Source organism: Limulus polyphemus, unplaced genomic scaffold (assembly GCF_000517525.1).
Source record: "Limulus polyphemus unplaced genomic scaffold, Limulus_polyphemus-2.1.2 Scaffold686, whole genome shotgun sequence".
In the NCBI taxonomy this organism is placed as follows: Eukaryota; Metazoa; Arthropoda; class Merostomata; order Xiphosura; family Limulidae; genus Limulus; species Limulus polyphemus.
Window position 1 is genome coordinate 228,382 of NW_013666296.1, and position 15,522 is coordinate 243,903.

The window sequence follows — 15,522 nt, forward strand, 5'->3', positions numbered from 1 at the left end:
GAATGTTCCACCAGACTTATGTAGAATATTGTTGCTTCATGAGACAATGAGCGCCCAACCAGTTTTCTAGCTATCTTTTGTTTAAAAACCATCCGAGGCTATGGTGACAAATGACTGTCCATCATGTTCTTTAAATAGGTGCTTTGCCCTATACCCAATCTCTACATTTTCTGTCTAGCTTGACTCTGTTGTGGGAACTTTCCAGATTTAAAGCTATTACCGAGGTGTCATTGACTAGCTTCGAAGTATCCACATGTATCAGCTGTGAATTAGCAGCATTGATCCAGGTTTCTCTTCAACTGTGATATCCACATAATAACGATGGTAACAGTGGTTCAATCTGACAGGCAATCTGAAATAAAAAAATCTAAGGAACTGAATAAAGAATGTACTGATGAAAAATATAAAAGCCTGCTTCTAATGATTTATGACAAACATAATTAATTATAATTTTAGATCCCCGTCGCCCTGATGGACCATCAGTCCGATATCGGCCGTTTAGTTTAGTCTACTTTGCTCTTCACTTTTTATTTTACCGTTACTCTCACGTTTACCTTTTTAAATTTACATACCTTGTCTGCATTAATTTTCATGTTTCCTCAAGTTAAGCCCATATTCATAGACCACGCGCGGGGTGAAGGAGGATTGTTTAATCTTCGAGCACCCTAGATTAGTAATTATTTCTTCGGAAATAATTATTTTTAAATCTAAATAACTGCCAGAAATAACAATAACAATGTTTTTGTTGTATCCCAGACTGTCGGATGATCTTCCTGTTCAAGAATGGATGTGAAGGATATAGAGTGGTTGAAATACTATTATACACTTTTCTTCTTGAAAAGCCCTAAGGGGCTGAATAAAGAGTGCAGTGATAAAAATTAGAATAAGCCTAATACTAATGTCTTATGACAAATTTAAATACATTATTTTTTACTTACTTTAATCTGTTTAAAAATAAATCAAATATGCATTTGCATAGTAACAAGAATGGTGTGAATCTTTATTCATTCTGTGATTTCAAGCTGCTTATTTTCTGACCAATAATGATTCTAGTATTAAATAACATTATGATGAGAACAAATTATTCCTATATACATACATATTTTCTGGGTGTTCTTTTATTGAAAGTGAGTAATTAATTGCTTTGACTTCTCAAATGTCATACAGTAAAGTGTCGCTTTGCAATACCCCCCCCCCTCCCAATAAAAAACAACAAATAGATTTGAACACATAAAATCATAAATACCATGGCCTGTACGTCAAACAAAAAATGGTCGTGGTAGGATTTTATGTCACATGAGCTCCAGATTTTTCAGAGTTTGATTAGCCCCTATCGACGATGCTCACAAATTCACATGATTAAAGAAAATTCAGTTTACACTTATACCTGACAGATAAAGTTTACACTTACAATATGTCTGTGATCTATCTATGTGCACGTACAGAATCAATTCTTCATTAAATGAAGTTGCTGTTAATGATCGCATCTGGATGTTCTCATGATCATAACTACTCCATTGTGTTCAACTTTCTTACTACATCAATTGACGTCAAACTACCAGTAAATTCTCAAATAATATACCGATGGGTGGTACGTGTAGTTTGTGTACGTAATTAACATTCTTACTAATACTCAACAATGAAAAGTTTCAGAGATACACAATAAAACCAATTGAAACGAAAAGGTTGTTAGTATCATTTACTCGAGAGAGCTCTTGTATATAAGTAATGTTCACTTTATATCATCATAATCTTTAAAAAAAAAGAAAACAAGCTTACTAACTAAAATCTTAAGATTATTTAATTTTCTCAGATGTAAATAATCACGATACCAAAACTTTAACTTTCAAAACTATCTTGCTTTATTTTCGCTCTACGAAAACACAGCAAAATAACGAAAATGTGATTTTTAATATGGGGACTATCACATAGATTGAGCCTATTAATCATATAGCCCTTATCCAGAGACAACTTATCGATATTTTGATCACAGTTGCAAGGAATGTTAACGTGTTGGAATCAAAAAAATAAAAGACTTACTTAAAACAGGTAGTAACAGGTGACACTACGTACAATCTTAACCCGCATTACACCCTACTCTGCTATAATTTTTATATCATTCTTTAGTATTTAGTTTTTTTTGTTGTTGTTGTTGTTTTCTTTGCAGTGGAAGCTTAGTATATTTATATCTAATTAATTCATTGGATTCATTGTTCTACTCATTGTTCTGAATATTTTTCAGTTGTTCTTTCGTGAGTCTGTTTACTTCAACTGACGGACATTTTATGAAGTGGGCTTAAGGCTGAAATCTCGCAGAATAAATAAATATGGAGATGTTATAATTAGAAATTAAACTATATTAAATATCGAACTTATTTTCATTTCTTTACTTTTTGAACATTTTGATAGCGATAAATTGTATTTTAGTGGAGATATGTTTACATCGACACCCATAAAGTTATCATAAGTCATTATCGTAGAAACATATCCTGGAATAACTAGTTTGATAATGTAAACTCTTTGAAAATCTGTACGTATATATAACTAAAATTAAACAAAAATAACGTACCACGTCGTAATATTACTTTATATATATATATATTAATTACCATAGCAATTTATCACAGCCATCTTGAATTGGATGCGCATTAAATGTGGGATAGTAATCAGTAACAGTTATCAAAAGAACACCAAAATTTCCTGATTTACAGAAATTTCTCATGGGAGTAAAATGCCGTTGTGGTGTGTTTGATATCTGACTATTCGAAAGATCTTGTAAATTCAGCTTAAGTTCTTAATAGGTGCATTAAAATATGCAACATATTAAGATATCTACCCTTAAGTATCTTACCCCTGGTTTATCAGAACATTTCTAACAGCATGCCTGTGGAGGCTCTTCAAAAGTATTCAAAAGATTTTACGTGTGTACGCCCGAATACACATGTCTGTATTGTCGATTCATTTTTATGGAGGACTAACTGAATCTTGGAGTCTAAGAATTCAAGCGCATCTGTGTCTTTCGACTAATTTGTCGCTACTCTAAGTAACAATTACAAAATTACAAGTCCACTTGCTGAGCAGTACCACTGCATCCACCAATAAAACATTGGTGGCCATAGAGTAAAACGTTGTTACTGCTTATGTTAACTATTTGGAAATATGTACACAGATAAATCTCATGGATGAGACATGGCAAGTAATTATTAGTTCCTCAGTGTATCAATAAAGGGTACTATAACAAATTAATTCAGTAACTATCCAACTTACTGTTATAACCAGGCTTTTTTTTATTTCTATAAAGTGGATGTAGATTGTTTGTTATTAGTATTGCGATCTTAATAGTTCGTCTCTTCAGTTCAGTGCATGGCTGCTTCTTGGATAAAAGCAGTTTTTGGTATTTGGTATTTATGGCAAAAATACTAAGGCTATCTACTGCCTTCACTAATTTTGAACTTCTACCAGAGAGAGGGCAGCCAGTCAGCGGCACCCTACCAACCACCATCCATTTTAATAGATTAATTATCACTCTTATAACATACCCACAGCTTAGAGTGTTAAGTTCGTACGGATTCGAACCCGGCTTACCATCTCCGAAAACCATAACTCTACCATAGGGCCAACCTGCGCCCTCATATTGCACATATAGACAGAAAACAGCATAAGAGTTGTTGATTTTTAAACATAGAAAGGAATTAATTTTTAACTGACATTAATATCCATGCTTATAATTAAAAAACTGAATTTTGTTGTGATGAAAACCCGATACAACACAAACAGAGAGGTAATGAATAACAGAATTGTATTAAAAACAAGACAGCTGTTAAGCTCAGTTTTACTTATAATGATTGGTCTAATATTTTAATCACTCTTGCTAAACCTAAAACGATATTTGCAAGTAGTTGAAAGGATCTTCGAAGTTTCTGAGCCAAAGTAACCTGTACTTTCAAGAATGCTTTAGGGTCTTTACTAAAATTGTAAATTTCTATATAGCATAAGTATTTTCAAAACGTTAGTAAAGTTTGAGAAAGACATTGATTAGAAAAATGATATGGTTTTGTTTCTTTTTTTTGTGTGTGTGTACTAGACTACCTTTTATACAATTCTTTCAAGAAACCAATTTTAAAATTTTAGAAATCCTAAAGTGGCTAAATATGCAATTTATATAAGGAGGAATATAACATCCCGTCTAATCCAGAAAGCACAACTATAAACTCGTGTTGTATTGATCTCGGCAAAAAAATCCACTCACTCAAAAAATTTCACCCTCAAGCTATATTACCAACGCTAAACGTTGGAGGTTTCGCTGAATATTTAAAACCATGGAAACTGAAAGTTAGGTTCGATAGTCCAGAAAAAACTGGTACAAAACTTTAAAGAATACTCGTCATCTACAGCGACGCTCTATGGTTAGTGACTTGAATTATAATAATTGAGAGATATATAGGTAAAACTGGAAGTTTTAATTGTAAGATTAAAAACATGTCTTCAGACTAAATCTTCCATTTATAAAATTAAACAAGAAATACCTGTCGCAGCTTTTTTGTTTTTTCATAAAAGATTTCAAGCATCTTAAATCAAGAATGAAATAAAATAATATACATATATGTACTATGGAAAAGTATTCATGGAATTTGTTTTGACGTAGAACACGATGATACCTTTTCAGTTCATTTCTTGGTATAATAATTACAATCTATTATGTACTCTCAACACCAGTCTTACTTTAAGTTTCTATTCAAGGATTGGATGGTTTGAAATGTTAAATATGCCGAGAACATTTATGACTTTTAATGAAAAGCTATGATATTGAGGAAACACTGTCCTTGTTAATCAGTACATCTTTCGCCCCCCCCCCAGTGGCACAGCGGTATGTTTGCGGATTTACAATGCTAGAAACCGGGTTTTGATACCCGTGGAGGGCAGAGCACAGATATCCCATTGTGTAGCTTTGTGCTTAATTCCAAACAAACAAACCAGTACATCTTAAACGTGTAATAAAATAATAAATATTTAATTATTTTTTCATGATTTTAAAGAATGATGTTTTACATCAGTGCACTTCGTTCAGTACAAAGAGTTGGATTCAGTTGTCAGCAATCCACGAAGTTATTGAACATTTCCCTATGTACCGGTCATTTGGTCACATAAAAAAAAAAAAATTACCAAGAATAAGTAACAAATTGCCTTTCATCATAATCTGGGAAAAAAACCATATTTTATACGATTTTCTTCCGGCCACAGAAAAAATATGATAACTGATTTCCAGTCAACTAAAGCATCCAGGTAAGAGAACTGAACCCAAATATATCGGAATTAGATATATAAATTCGAGGTAATTATTATACTTTCCACCCTCCTTCAAGCTGTTTTCATTTTTCATTATAATGCAACCCAGCAATAGCAAAGCATTCTGCGTGTGTTTAGAACACTTTCAATACAAACAGTTATATATATCTTAATTATTACAACTCCACCAAATAAAGTAGTTTCTTTAGATCGTGTCCTGTCCGATGTTCAAATTTTGTAGCTTTGGTAAGAAGAAAAAATTCTTCACCAGCACTAAGTTGGGCAAAATGGTGATTGTTCGAAAATATCCAAATATATATATATATATATTTGATGAATTTTCGTTTTGATGAAAGATTGTCATCAGCCCAGAATTCTAGGTTTCAGATAAATATCTGTGTATTTCACGTGTTTATATGACAGTAATTAAGTTTAAAAGGACACAGTGAATTAACAATATATAACCACAGTGTAACAATGGAAAACAACAAAACATGTGTACGAGGAAATATGAGACGTACAACAAACTTGTATCTCTTACAAGCGCAATAATGGAATTCTGAGAACTTATGATAAAAAGTAAAGAAGAATGTACAGCAATATATCGACCAAACTATATCTGATATATCCAGTGCCAACGAGACCTTTCACCCAATACCAGGGCTCATCGGGGCTGCTAGGATACGACGCTATTTATATTACCAAAATGCATGAAAATCAACTGTTATGATGCGAACTAGATTAAGTTTGTGAATTGTAATGTTTCTCAATTATATATGAGTCATTTACTAATCATAATTAGGGTAAAGATTAATAACAGTTATAACATAATATAATGTATGGGACAGCCTGGGACCTATTGGTCCATCTTGGTTATCCCTGCCTTTAAACTAAACTAAAACTATTAAATAAATACATTTAAAAAAATCTTAAAGCCAACCCTTATCATTCATATATTTATGAAGCTTTCTCTTACGCTCATCTAAATTTACTGCCTTCACAACACCCGACGGCAACCCATTTCAAAGGCCAACCGCCCTGTTAGAAAAATAAAACTGCCTTAGCTGAAAAATAACTCCTACCTTGCCAAAATATATATTTGTGTCCCCAAGTCCTACTGTTCTCACTGTTAGAAATGAATAAAAACCCTATAACCCGAACGCTTTCGAAAGGTGGACCTTTCTTCTTGAAGGGCGAACTGGGAAACTGAGCAAACTGGTTAAGTATGAAAAAAATGATGCATCAGCACTATCAATTCCCTCTACAATCTTAAACACCTCAATCAGATCCCCCTAACTCTTCTTTTTTCAAGAGAAAACACTCTGAGATATCTCAACCTCTCCTCGTATGACAACCCTTCCATACCAGACATTATTTTATTAACCCTCATCTGAACCCTTTCCAACAATTTAATATCCCTTCTATGGTAAAAAGCCCAAGACTGAACATAATTATAATATCTTTAGACTTGCTGTAGATACAACCTAAAATCCTATTTGCCCTACCACTAGCAAAAGCACACTGCTTGAATGGCTTAAGAGACTGATCAACCCCTACACCAACAAGATATGTTGGAATTGAATACATTAACAAATAACAGATAAAATACATATAATGACCATGAAGAGCATGAAAATTATCATATTTATCTAATAAATATAAAGTTGAAAGTTCCTTTGCTTAAGAATTCAGACTTTATTCCAAAAGTTTATATTGTACACTTAGTCTGAAAGTAAATCTAACTCTTAGACATTCTCTGTTAATTTGTCACTAGGAGCAAAGGTTTTCTGAAGCGTTCACCTAGGTTTTGTAAAATTTCTATAATATACATTTTGTTATAGCGTATCCATCGATATACTAAAACCTACAAAAGTGTAACAAAATATAGTAATTTAGTTAGTTTTTTCTAGTGCTTTGTAGGCATGTGAAATAACAATTATGCGTATTATTGTAGTTAGAGCCTATTTTAAGGTATTTTGTATTATACGACCAACGATTTTTCAAAATTGTAATTAAATAAAAACCTTTCTTAAGCACGCTTTTGCATATCTGAAAAACCTGTTTTCAATTGCAAATACACATATATTTGCCACTAAAGGAAACATCAGTTTCTATTTAAAAACCCAACATATAATCAATTTTTGCTGTACTGCATCAAACAAAAAATAACATTAACAGTAATGAATTCTGAAAGTAGTAAGTTACCATTGTAGTTAAGACTAAAATAGTCGAAACTTTAACCATTAACGAAGACACTTCTGCAATATATTAAAATAACATGATGTGTTATATATGAATTAGTTAGTAGAGAATATTTGTAACACCAATCTTAATTATTAGGGCCCGGCATGGCCAGGTGGTTAGGGCACTCGACTCGCAATCTGAGGGTCGCGGGTTCGAATCTCCGTCCCACCAAACATGCTCGCCCTTTCAGCCGTGGGGGCGTTATAATGTGACGGTCAATCCCACTATTCGTTCGTAAAAGAGTTGGCGGTGGGTGGTGATGACTAGCTGCCTTCCCTCTAGTCTTACACTGCTAAATTAGGGACGGCTAGCGCAGATAGCCCTCGTGTAGTTTTGCGCGAAATTCAAAAAACAAACAAACTTAATTATTAGAGTTGAATTTAACACGTGTACATAACATAATATTATGTTCAATGGGAACCAGTTTTGAATTAAATCACAAGTTAGGCACCTTTGCTTTTTCGTTATGTTCAACAGTAAACTGAAAATTATTGATTTTTTCTATTTCTTTACAATTTTTCACACAAATGCTAATTAGTTTGGTGAAATATATGTTGTTATGGGACAACAGGTTTAAATAATAAATTATTCCATGTTTCAATAATTTTTTATGAATCTGCACAGCATGAAAACTAAGAAAAAGTGTTCATTATTATAGAAGGTTGTATGCTTATTTGAACACACTAACATACGTCAGTAAATGTTTACGAAAGTACTTTTGTTTTAGAGATGTGATTCTTTCATTAATAACTCAGAATATAAATTTCCAATACATCGAAAAAAAAAAGACAAATATGTATCCTCAGAATTAAAAGTTGGTCCTTTCCTTCCAAATATGTAAAAAGTAAGTAACTCCATCTAACGAGATGAAACAGCATATTAACTTAACCTGTCGTGGAAGGAAAAAAAGTCATAAAATGTTGTGTCAGGTTGACATGGTTGGTTTGTAGCTGTTGCTCCATTGATCATTTATTAAAAATCAATCGATTCTGTCTGCCTTACGTTGTGTAGCTAGTAAAATATATTTCCAGAAAGTCACTTACCAGTCGACTTAAGCGTCTTTTCTGGATATTAAAACAGACTCGTACAGAAGTCGTACAGAGAAGGTTAGCCTATCGAAACAGAGGTGCAAAATATAATTAATGTTGCTTTTGAGAATTATTTTAGGTGTTTCAACATATTAGTCGCCTAATTTAAAATAGTCTTTAAAGATAAAATCTATGATTGGTATTTGAAGCTTTTATAAAGAGAGTTGAAAGCACGATTTTTATCACATTAATAAACAAAATTTTAATAACAAAAGTGGATGCCATATTTGTCTAACGAATTTCATGTACTGAAATTATTTATCATGATATAAGCTTAAACAAAAAAAAAAAATTGCAGAAAAAATGTAAACATAATGTTATTTGTCAGATCATTCACTCATGTAAATATACATGTATGTATGGTCTCATATCTGCATGGTTTAAGTTTCCGCATATTTGAAACAGTATCCCTATAGTGCAGTGGATAGCGCGTTGGATTTCTAATCCAACGATACCGGGCTCGTTCCCCGGTAGGAAAACTATTTATGTGCTTAATTCTGGCCAAGTTACTTGAATAACGTAAATTGTAATCTATTATACACATTTTAAGCTCTAATAGTGCATTTTGGAAGTTTAGTGCATGTGAAGCATCAGCTGATCGAACCCTCAAGATTAGATAGCATTGTCTCGGGGTTTAGCTATAAATAAATAGTACAATAAAGAACACAAACGCAATGTCTTAATATGCTCACAGTATTTATGTACAGTCAGCATGTGTGACTGTTAAAAAAATAACATAAAAATAGTCTGGTACTATAAGAAATATCAAGTACAGATTTCGAAAAACTGCTCTTGTCTATGAATTCTCTATAATGGATTAAGAGTATAACAGCGAACTATTGACACAACTGAATTAGTTAGACGAAAGAAACAAAATGCACCTGTTCTTATCTGCAAATAACGTCGACAATCTGGTCGGTGCAGAAGCATTGCTGGTCACTACATGTTAGTGGTAAGTCTATCAACCTTCGAGTGATTACCATCTCTTTCCGACGGCGAACAAATTATTAGCCTGCGTCCATTAATCTTCCGACCTGTCAGGTGTGCATTTGTGGACAATGAAAACATTCTTTTTGTTGACGATGTATTAGAAAGAGGATAAAGTTTTGTTTTTTGTTTTTTGTTTTTTTTACTTTCAGCACCTAGGTCCTATTTGTTCCATAGTGTCACTTCGTTTGTTACAACTGTCATATTGGGTTAGCGACACCATTCTTTACTGCACCTATTTGCAAGCGTCAAATGAAAGTACATCTTCGCACAGGTTTATTACTTTGTTTAAAACAAGCAGTATCAAATAAACTACACCTAAAACCTACCGCCATAAAGGCTAATAAGAAACTCTGTGACATTTTAATGAACTTTAGCAAAGTAATCAAAGGTACTGTGATATAAACGTTGTAAGTTATCGTGAAACAAATATATAACGGACCATAAATAATTAAACGTTTCATTTGCAGGAATTAAAGAAGTTTCAGTCCCAGTATTGCAGATTCACTGGTCTTGCTCTATTACGTTATATTTGATAATAATAAACAAATCATGTAAACTAGACTGATAGTTAAGCATTTTAATTTTTTAATTCCCGATTTTTTTTATATTGCTGGACTTGGTGTGACCTAGTGGTTAGTGTGCAGGGCTGCAAATCAGAAAAACAAAATTTTAACTGCGATATACTGCTGAATACACTCCGCACTTTCAGCTGTGAACGTGTTATAAATGTTACAGCCAACCCTGTTGTTCAGTTAACTAAAATATATATGTTACAGCCAACCCCGTTGTTCAGTTAACTAAAATACATATGTTACAGCCAACCCTGTTGTTCACTTAACTAAAATATAAATGTTACAGCCAACTCCGTTGTTCAGTTAACTAAAATATAAATGTTACAACTAACCCAGTTGTTCAGTTAACTAAATTGCATTCTTGGTAAAATGAAATCTACTAGTGAGATAAAACCTGGTTACCAGGTTTGTATTTTTAAAAAGTTATTTTACGAGTGTGAGACAGGAATAAAAAAATACGCTGAGCTAAAATTATTTTCATAACTCTTCAGGATTAGTAAAATTTAACAAACAAACAAAATATTTTATAGACATGTAGAAGTACAGAGTACTTAATATTTTCAAACTTATCGGCCTTACGCGACACATGGGCTAAACAGGTAGGTCAAAAATCTCTATGTTAGCCGCTCATAATTTGGAATCGTTAACCAGTCAGTATTCGCCACCTACATGGCTACACTTAAAGAGTTTAATACACCCTTGATAAACATTTTTACTTATGATGTTTATTAAAACCGAAACTTTAAACTTAAAAACGTGTTGCCATTTTGTTTTTGTCCCAATAGAAAAGTAATATTGGGTTTTCTAGCACGCCGCTAAGCCTAGAACTCTAAATCTGTTGAATAAAAAAAAAAACTGTTTGCATCGATACACGTGTGCCTTTCTACGCGTAATTCCCCTTCTAGGTTCAAATCAGTGCCTACTGTTTTTAAAGCTTCGTTGCGATATTAATTACGCTTCCTTTCTTAGGTACTAAATCTGTTTTAGCATTTTGTTTATTTTACAAAATTTTGAGTTAACAATGTTTTTTGTTTGTTTGTTTTTACCACAATCAGCTCATTAAGCAAAACCTACTTCACTGAAATATTTCTAACCATAAAAATTGTTTAATGTATGGATGCCAGCTTCAAACTTACATCACGATTAAATATGTAAGTATTTAAGAAATAATTTTTTTTCTAAAGTTTTTAGATTTATTTTCAAAATAATCTATTATCAAACTGCTCAGTTCATGATATTTTGTTCTTGTGTATTTACTAGAATAATAATATTTTTAGGAGTCACTCTCAAATTTGAATTAGAAACTGACACTTTCGGAGTAATCAGGACCAAGAAATAAAATATGAGTAATTTTCAATGGACTAAATTTTCTGTAAAAAAATGATAGAAAACTGAAAGCACTACACAGTTCTGAAATAGATAATATTTGGGAAAACGCAATAGCATCTTTTATTTTGTTGTTCTTTAATAAATTATTAAAAGAAACGAAAGTAACAGATAGATAGGTAGCTTGTTTTAGCTTTCATTAATTAAGTCTAAGAATTTACGTTCCCCGGAAGCTCAGTGGTAAGCTTTGCTGCTTATAACGCTTAAATGTGGGGCTCGATCCCCACGACGGACACATCTCAGATATCCTATTGTATAGCTTTGCACTAAAAGAATTGGTTGGTTGGTTTGAAATTCGCGCAAAGCTGCACGAGGGCTATCTGCACTAGCCGTCCCTAATTTAGTAGGAAAGACTAAAGGGACGGCAGTTAATCGTCATCACCCACCGCCAACTCTTGGGCAACTCCTTTACCAACGAGTAGTGGGATTGACCGTCACGTTATAATACCACCACGGCTAAAAGGGCGAGCATGTTTGGTGGGACAGAGATTCGAACCCGCGACCCTCAGATTGCGAATCAAGTGCCCTAACCACCTGGCCATACCGGGCCCGCTAAAATAAATAAACAAGAAAGGAGCAACAGCCAGAAAATATTTCAGAAACAACGAAATATAAATAGATTGTGAAACATCAGACAAACAGGATTGAAAGTTTATTTTAGTGCAAAGATACACAATAGGTTACCTGCGCTCTGTTCACCACAGAGATTCGAGCCCCGGACCAGTTACACAATATGAGTAGTGACAGGGGCATAGACAGAAATCTATAAAAGAGAATGCTACTTTTTCAGAGAAAAGGAAATGGGTGGCATGTCCAGGAACAGCTCTTCCCTCAGAATGTTTGTCGGTAATTTTCACAGAAAATGGTGCTTAGATGGGTGCAGTTTAGGAAGAAGTGTGATTGCACATGACGACACCATACCTTTTGAAACAAACACACAAAAGCGTAATTTCAGAACTTCTCGTAACCTATTTATCTATTATTGCTATAATGTTTCTTACATTTCTGCATTATTTAAATTTCTTATTAAAATCTCAGGTTTCTCCCGCGGCAGATTTTTTTTCTTCCAAAAAGTGTATAGTAAAATATTCTAACTTCTGAGCTGTCGTTTTCTTCAGGTACTTTACACATTGTAGTTGTTCACTAATAATACTTAAATTATATTTCATATCCTGAGTTGTGTATGACTTTTGAAAAAGGCGTGCGATCTAGAAACAGAGTAAAAATCCGTTTTTTTTCAAGAATAGACCTTTCTGCGTCAGGAAATTCATTTATGAGTCGAAATTTATCAGTGTTGGTAAAGAATAGTCCAAGAGCTGTCTAGTCTGTTCCTTCAAAATTGGGGACAGCTATCACGAATAGCCTTTGATTAGCTTTGCGCGAAATTCAACAAAACAAACAATCGTTTATGAGGCGACTAATAATGTGATTGAATTTAGTAAAACTTAACGTATGGAGCAGCACGTTCGTATCTTCAGCAACCTAAAGACAATGGCGACATTTCCAAAAAATAGATAAATAGATAGATTTATGCTATGTCTTCTAGCTGCACGAACATTATCTATGTCTGGGACATTAATATCGTGTGAAAATTTACATGAAAACCCATTACATAACTGTTTAATAAATTATATATGACATGTACAGTTTTAAACTGTGTAAAGCACAATTTTAAGCTAAGTAATTGCTTTTAATCTCTTCATTTATTTTGTTTGTTTTTTGAAGTTAAGCACAAAGATACACAAAGGGCTATGGTTATATGTAAAATTGGACGAGTTGGATTCAGAAGTACAGTAACTGTATAAATACAGTCACGTGTTTACCTTTATTGGTATTATTCACAACAAATACAACAGCAAAAAAAAAAACGTTTTCCTCCGTACATAATTCTATAGGAAAGATATTAGACGAAAATATTTTTACCAGCACCTCAGTTTTAGTTAATATAATACATTAAACATGAGTCGACTCATGTAGTCACTCCTTATTTTTTGGGATAAATTGTTTTAAATAAAATATATGAGGTAGAATCAAGTTAAATAGTATTCCTATTAATAAATAAACATGTTAAGTGATGAGATAAACAAAATCATGCATCCTATCGATGAACACTTATCGCTTAGTACACTAGGGAAAGCATGTAATAAAACTATAAGGAAAAATCCTTATTTTGTGTTTAACTTGAAGTCAGTTCTTGTATGACCTGTGTTTTACTTGTGGAAAGAATGACGAAAGTCATGATTTATCGCATAATTAACCTCGGTTTTCATTTAAACACACCATAGGTATCACACGTACTCTTCGTGGAAAAGGTTACTGTAACGTAGAGTAAACTCACTGTATATAAATCGAAAGTGATCTTTTCTACTAGAAAGTCAGGTGATACCCCAAGTATACAACATCGTTTATTTTGTAGTGAGAGTGGCTGTCAGTCGTGTGAGTAGCACCCTTGTCCTGAGAAAAATTGATTTTTTTCTTCTGTATAATGTCTGTTTTCACAGTCTGGGACAAAATTTTAGCAGAAGATGATTAAGAGAAACTTTACTCTTATTACTGTAAATACGGGTTCAATCTTGGAACACAATCCAGTGAAAGCACCAAAATATACTTGTTCTTATTTTATTTTTTTTATTGTTCTTCTTGAGTACTTGAACAAATATTGTTTTTACTGTGTTGTAATACATCTGTCCAGTCACTTAATTGTAGACTCAGTCGAAGTTAGTAGAAATCAGATTTTGTTCTGTAAACAATTTTCTGGCTCCTCTCCAATTATTGGCAGGGAAATCAGTGAACCCGAATATGTCACAATTCTTATCTTTTAGCAATATAAAATGAATACAGTAAAACAGTTAAAATGTTTTTAGAAACTCAAATCATTGGTTTTGATTTAGAAATTGAAAGTACTGCACTACGTAAAATAAATCTTATTGTCAGAGTAGCTAAAGCTTTGCAGGACAACAGTTTTCATTTTTAGGAACTGAATTTGGAGCACCAAAAGTTTTATGATTTCAAAAATGAAAATCGTTGCTGTTCAATGAAGTTTAATTGTTCAACAAAATGTAATTAACTTAAAAACTAATCTGCAGTAATATTTGCTAAATTTTTATCCTCACACTAACAGTTATTGATGAGCAATTTTTCTGTGAATCATGTTCATAAATAGCTAAAAACTAGTTTTGGAGCTATATGTTATGGCTTAACTAGGCCTAGTATTGTACAATTTCTAAGGGAAATGTCAACAAAACAGGTTATATGATCAGAGAAAATGTATATATGAGTACTGAATTACTTGTCCTTTAACCAAAATGCCAAGCTACATGTACATATCTATTAGAGTATAATTGTAATGAAATATTACTGCTTTGCACTTCATTTTTGCCTAAAGCTAAAACTAAAGTATAAGCACATACGTATGGAGGGAAAGTCCATAGGTGCTTACCAATGGGTAAAGAATAATGGTCTTATTAGCAAATCATGTGCCATATATTCTTTGATCAATTATATTATAATGCACAACACACAAGACAAATCATAAATGCCCCAAAGCCTAAAAACAATATTTTACTTACATGCTTTTCATATAAACAGTTTACATAGTTATCTACTTAAGGATCAAGAATGGATCAATCAAGGATCATATATGCAAATATTTCTTCTTACTTATATGGTCTGCAACTTATCAATAACAAAATTCTCACAATAAATTTTTATAGCAGAGCTACAGAGTTTTGTCAAATATTTGGTTTATCTTGTCAAATAATGAAAAAATTTAAACAAACAAATAAATATTTTTTCGATATACAAACCGATAAACAAAGTCAGCGAAATTCTTAATAAAACTAAATATAAAATTAATTTAATGGAAAAATTTGGCATATATATATATAAAATATTACGTGAATGTAAAACAGTTTATACAGAACAAACTAGAAGAAATTTAAAATTCATACTGAATG